The sequence below is a fragment of the Gavialis gangeticus genome, unplaced genomic scaffold (genome assembly GCF_001723915.1).
Source record: "Gavialis gangeticus isolate Ggan-Ray unplaced genomic scaffold, GavGan_comp1, whole genome shotgun sequence".
Classification (NCBI taxonomy): Eukaryota; Metazoa; Chordata; order Crocodylia; family Gavialidae; genus Gavialis; species Gavialis gangeticus.
In genome coordinates, this window is record NW_017729033.1 from 6,591,487 (window position 1) to 6,597,005 (window position 5,519).

General features: G+C 43.4%; 1 long non-coding RNA gene across 1 annotated transcript in view; it reads left to right on the forward strand.

Annotated features, from left to right (window-relative positions):
- Window positions 1–2,541: 2,541 nt before the first annotated feature.
- The window catches only part of LOC109303683, a 21,555-nt gene continuing 18,577 nt past the window's right edge, over window positions 2,542–5,519 (forward strand). Inside the window, exon 1 of the long non-coding RNA XR_002099165.1 lies at window positions 2,542–2,661. This is a non-coding gene — a long non-coding RNA (uncharacterized LOC109303683). The remainder of the gene's footprint in view (window positions 2,662–5,519) is intronic.

Consider the following 5,519-nt stretch of genomic DNA (forward strand, 5'->3'; position numbering starts at 1 on the left):
GTATTAAGCCTGAAGCAGCCTTCCAGGAGTTTGTATCCATTGGTCCTGGTCTTCCCTGGGGGTGCCCTAGTGAACAGTTGTTCACTGAGCTCCTGATGCACTCCTCTGATACAGCAGTAAGCGCTATCAAGTCCCCTCTCAACCTTCTCTTCATGAGGCTAAAGAGGCCCAGGTCCCTCACCCTTTCCTCATAGGGTTTGCCTTGCAAGTCCCTGATCTTTTCTGGACCTTCTCAAGTTTTTCCACGTCCTTATTGAAATGAGGCACCCAGAACTGGACACAGTACTCCAGCTGCAGTCTCACCAGTGCGGAGTACATCGGGAGTATCACTTCCTTGGTTTTACACGAGATGCATCAGTTGATGCATGCCAGCGTGTTGTTTGCCCTGCTGACCACCACCTCGCACTGACGGCTCATATCCATATGATGGTCAATCATTACCCCTAGGTCCCTTTTGGCTGTGGTGCAAGACAAGCTGTCACCACCGAGCCTATATGTATGTTGAAGGTTACACCACACTATGTCACTGTAGTGTGCCATACAGTGATGTAGCTCATTATTATGTCTCCATAGGGCGACATGTAGACATGCCCATTAAGTGGTATTAAAGTTAGAATGTACTGCAAGCAGTTATACATTAAAGGTTAATACTGTTTTTTGCCTGCACTTCTCTGACTTGCTGCTAGAGGGCTGGTGATCAGGGGCATGGCTAGGATCCAGGATACCTGGGCCCTACCTCTGCTTTTGGATTTGGTAGCAGTGCACCCTGAGATGCTGGAGCACTATAACTTACTTATTTTATCTCTGTGGAACAGACTGAAGTTACTCTAACATGAGCTGGGTAGCACAGCCCAGAGTTAACCCTCATCTGAAGTGGCATAACTTTGAGACGCTCAGAGGGCACTAGCTTAAACATATGGATGCTCAGGTTTTAAGTGCCCTTAGTCTCATCTAAGTTTAATGTGCAACTTCATCCTCTGAGAGAAGGTCTTTTGAACTCAGGTATTCAAATACAGATGGTAGAGGGCATACATCTGGATGAAACAAATGAGCAGGCTGAAAATTCTTTCTCTGCTTTCTTGTAGAGCTTAAGTAAAACTTTGCCTAAAAGTTTCCTGCAGACTTGTTTGAAACCCTGCACTTGTTTTAGAGAGTTGATACAGAATAATATTAACACTTTTGGAAAATTAGAAAAAGATTTATTTTTGAGTAAAATTTAATTTAATTTCTACAATAGTAAAAACCCCCCCACAGATAATAGATACTTTTTTTTAAAGCAATCAATTTCTTTTCTGTGGAAAATACCCCATTTTCTGACTGACTCTAACATTATTTGCATTTCTGTAGCACTTAGCACACATCTGCAATACAGCCCCCAGAGGGTTGTTTGGATCATTCCACTCTGAGGTTGCTCCCAGGCACAATTTAGAGACAGAATAAGAGCATTAAGAGTGGGGGGCACTCCTGGAGTGATTCGGTGCTGGATTTCCAGGTTTGGTGCTGGTGAGAACGAGTGTCTGGGTGGGTGGTGTTGAAGTAGATTTATCCAGGCCCCTCTAACTTGACTATAAATTTATCCAGGCCTCTATCCAACTATAGATCAATCCAGGCCTCTAACTTAACTAAGGAAAATGAGTGAAGAAAAAAAATGGTCTTGTTTCGTATTTTAAAATGTTTTAAGATAAAAAAAAACTCTTCTGCTTTTTATGACTCCATGCACAGTTCTTTTGGAACAAATGTTCTTCCTTTCCTAAAAACCAAAAAGGTGATAACAGTTTTCAAAACAAAACGTGCTGCTGAGCAAGCAACTATTATGATTTACCCCTGACTTTCTTTTCAAGGATGCTTTGTTTAAACAATTTGAGGTATAAAAAAGTATGTTAACTTGTAGAGGGAGGGAGTTCTGTTAGATCTCCTCCCTATGATTGGATGGTGTATTCACCAATAAACTCAGACTGAGTCTGTGAATTCTAATGCCAAACACAACGTGAAGTTTGATTTCTTCCACAATTATGGTGTCGTGACTCAGATAAAGATGCCCAGAATGATCAGTTGGGACACAGACATCTCTTCACTGAAGCCCTGGTGCCAAACCAAGGTAAGAGACCTTTTGAAATCTCTACTGGGGCTTTTCAGTGAGAGGCTGTCTCTGTGTCTTCCTGATTCACTGCTTGAGGCTTACTCTATCCGACCTTTTTGCTGCCAGAATTTTCAGACCCACTCTGTAAGTAGAAACTGTGAGTGGAGTTAAGGTTAAAGACTGTGTTGCTGTTGTCAGTAAATGTATTTTCCTGTGTGAATTAAGTTCTGTAAAGAACTATGAGGTCTTTCTAAGGCCAGGAGTGGAAACCTTGTGTAGCCGCCCTGAGGACACCGGACTTGTTCTGCGTGCTTTTCGAAAGCAAGGGCGCAAGGTGAAAACTCTTAGAGTGTGAGTGTTTTCCATGATAAGTGTTGACCATGGCTGGAACTAGAGAAATGCTCTTGAACCTCATGCCTCAACACAGAAATTCCCTTGTGTAAATTGAGAGTATGAACTGAGAAATATGAGCCATTGACCAGGTCTGGAACTAAGGTTGGGTTCAGCCACCCCAAGGCTGTCCAGAAGGGCAGTTTTGAAAGCAAGGGGGCCCAACTGGAACCTCATGACCCAGTAGACAGGTTTACCCTTTCTCCACCCCCATAAATGAGCCATGTCTAACCGTGAGTAACTGCATTGTGTGCCATTATTGCAGTGGAGTCTTGTCTTTGGACATTAGCCACAGCATCTCTGTGCCACTAGCAAGTCTCACAACCTGACTGGACACACTTAATAAGCCATTCCTGTGTGAAAGACCTGTGTGAATTAAGTTAAAGAAATAGGAAGTGGAGGATCTAAAGATGTACCGGCTCTGCCGAAAGGGACTCCAGCATTGTACATGTACACTCACTATGGCCATAAGAGTTGTAAGTTTTTAGATAAATGGAATAGGCATACCAAAGATGACTCTAGTTTGCAGTTTCCCCTGGAGGGAACATTTGATTTAAGTAAAACCATTCATTTCCGTGGAGCCCTTGAGTCAAAAGGCAGTAAAACGCCACAGACCCAGTGGGATTCAATTTTTGATTGGTATGAGGAAGCTTCCAAATGACGTCAAGAATCTCAAGTTTGGAGCCTTGAGGACTCCCAAGACAAACTGAAATCTCAGATAAAAGAATTAAAACAGAAAAGTGCAGGGGATCCCCTTGCATTAACAACAGCGCCATCAGCACCAACACCGCTTTATCCACAATTGACTGAGAATGAATCTGTAGAAGACATAATTGATTTCATTAGCATGCCAACCCCAGGTACATACTAGTCCCAGGCACAATCTAAATCCAAAGAAATCCAGAGTGACCAAATAGACTCTTCCGGTGGGAAAAGCTCACCCCAGGAACCTAACACCCAACCATCATCTCCTCGCCCCTGGGCATGCCCACTGGAATCCGGGTGGCTGGTTCCTGAAGCCTCGACCTCCTCTTATTTAAGGTCTGGTACCCACTATGGTCCAGTCCCTTCTTCAAAACCTAAAAAGGCTCTTCAAATGCCCTTACGTCAACTCCCAGGGCAGGGTCCAAATGGGGAATCTACAGTCACATTTCATGCCCCCTGGACTCCAGGAGATCTCCTAAACCTTGTTAAGCAGTTCCCCAACATCCGGGAAGAGACCCAGAAGTTTAAAGATGAATTGGAAACTGTAATCAATTGTTATGACCCAACCTGGGCAGATTTAAACCAATTAATGAGAAATATTCTGCCCTCTGAAGTTCGTGATCGCCTCACCAAGCAGGCTAAATGGCCTGCTCAAAATCTCGGAGGAGATGGTCGCTTAGTGAGTGCCCGAGAACGTCTTCTTGAGGCCATACTTAAGATTTGCCCTAGAAAAACTGACCGGGCAAAAATAAATAATTGCAAGCAAAATAAAGGTGAATCCCCAGCGGATTACATGGATTGCTTAAAACTAGTATTTGAAAGACATTCAGGTATTGAGAAGGCTGCTGAAACTGCCCCAGAAGCAGTTGCTGCTGCTTTCATTCAAGGACTCTTTCCTAAAGTCCAGGAACAACTGTGCACAATTGCTGTAGGCTGGCAAACTAAGATGCTGGCAGAACTGGTCACCATTGCTAATCATTGTACAACCTGACAAGAAAAGAAAAGGGAAATCACAGAAACTAAGTCAATGTCATTACAAATGCAGACTTTTAGAGGCAGAGGGTTCCTTTGGAGACAATTTAGAGACAGGGGATGTGGTCGTGGGATGGGACAAGGAGGGTTTCAGTCCCAAATTAGTGACAGTTGTCACTATTGTGGTCAACCAGGACACTGGAAGGCCCACTGTCCTCATCAGTCTGGCCAGCCAGAGATGACAGTTGACCTGCCACCACCTCCTCCCACTCAATTCTCTGTCCCGAATCAAAGAGCCTCCTGTTAGGACAGCCTGAGGAATAGTAACATCATCACAGCCCCACTTCTCTCACTTAATCAGGAAGAACCCTTCATTTCCTGTGTGATAAATGGCATCTCTACAAAATGTTTAGTAGACACCGGTGCAAGTCATTCAAGTCTCCAAGCTGAAGAATTTTCTACAACTCCCCTCTCCTCCGATGTTATAAATGCTGTATGAATTTCAAATCAAATAGTTCCTCATCCTGTGTCCCAACCCCTATGGGTTTTTCTAGGTCCTATTTCAGATCAGCATGCCTTTCTCCTAAGTCCCTGTTCTCCTGTTAATTTGTTAGGAAAAGATTTGCTTTGTAAACTTGGCTGTACTATTTACTGTTCTCCTAATGGGGTTTATCTAAATGTTCCTAATAATAATGAACTGGCAGTGCTTGTGGTTTTAGATAACTCTCCCCCTGCACCGGCATTTTCTGATCTTTCTGTGTTGCAAGAAAAAATCATGCAGGCTGTCCCTCTGTCTCTCTGGTCTCAGCACGCTCATGACGTAGGGTAAATCCATACCGCCCAGCCTATAAGAATCAAATTAAACCCAGCTAAACCTTCACCTAAGGTTGCTCAATACCCTTTACGCCCAGAAGCCGAAGATGGGATACGCCCTGTTATAACTGCCCTTTTGAAACAAGGTATCATTTTTCCAACTAAAAGCCCTTGTAATACACCTATTCTTCCTGTAAAAAAACCTGGAAAAAATACCTATCACTTTGTACAAGATCTCCGTGCAGTAAATTCTGTAGTTTTACCTACTTTTCCTGTTGTACCAAACCCAGCTCTTATCTTGTCCTGTATCCCTCCTGATGCATGTTATTTCACTGTTATTGATTTGTGCTCTGCATTTTTCTCCATCCCTATACACCCTGATAGCCAGTTTCTCTGCATTTACCTACCAAGAACTCCAGTATACCTGGACTCAATTGCCCCAAGGTTATACCAAATCCTCTTCTCTATTTTCTCAAAAACTAAAGAAAGACTTAGATGACATAGTATTTAAGGGGGGTTCTGGACTTCAGCAAGGCCTTTGACATCGTCTCTCACCCCA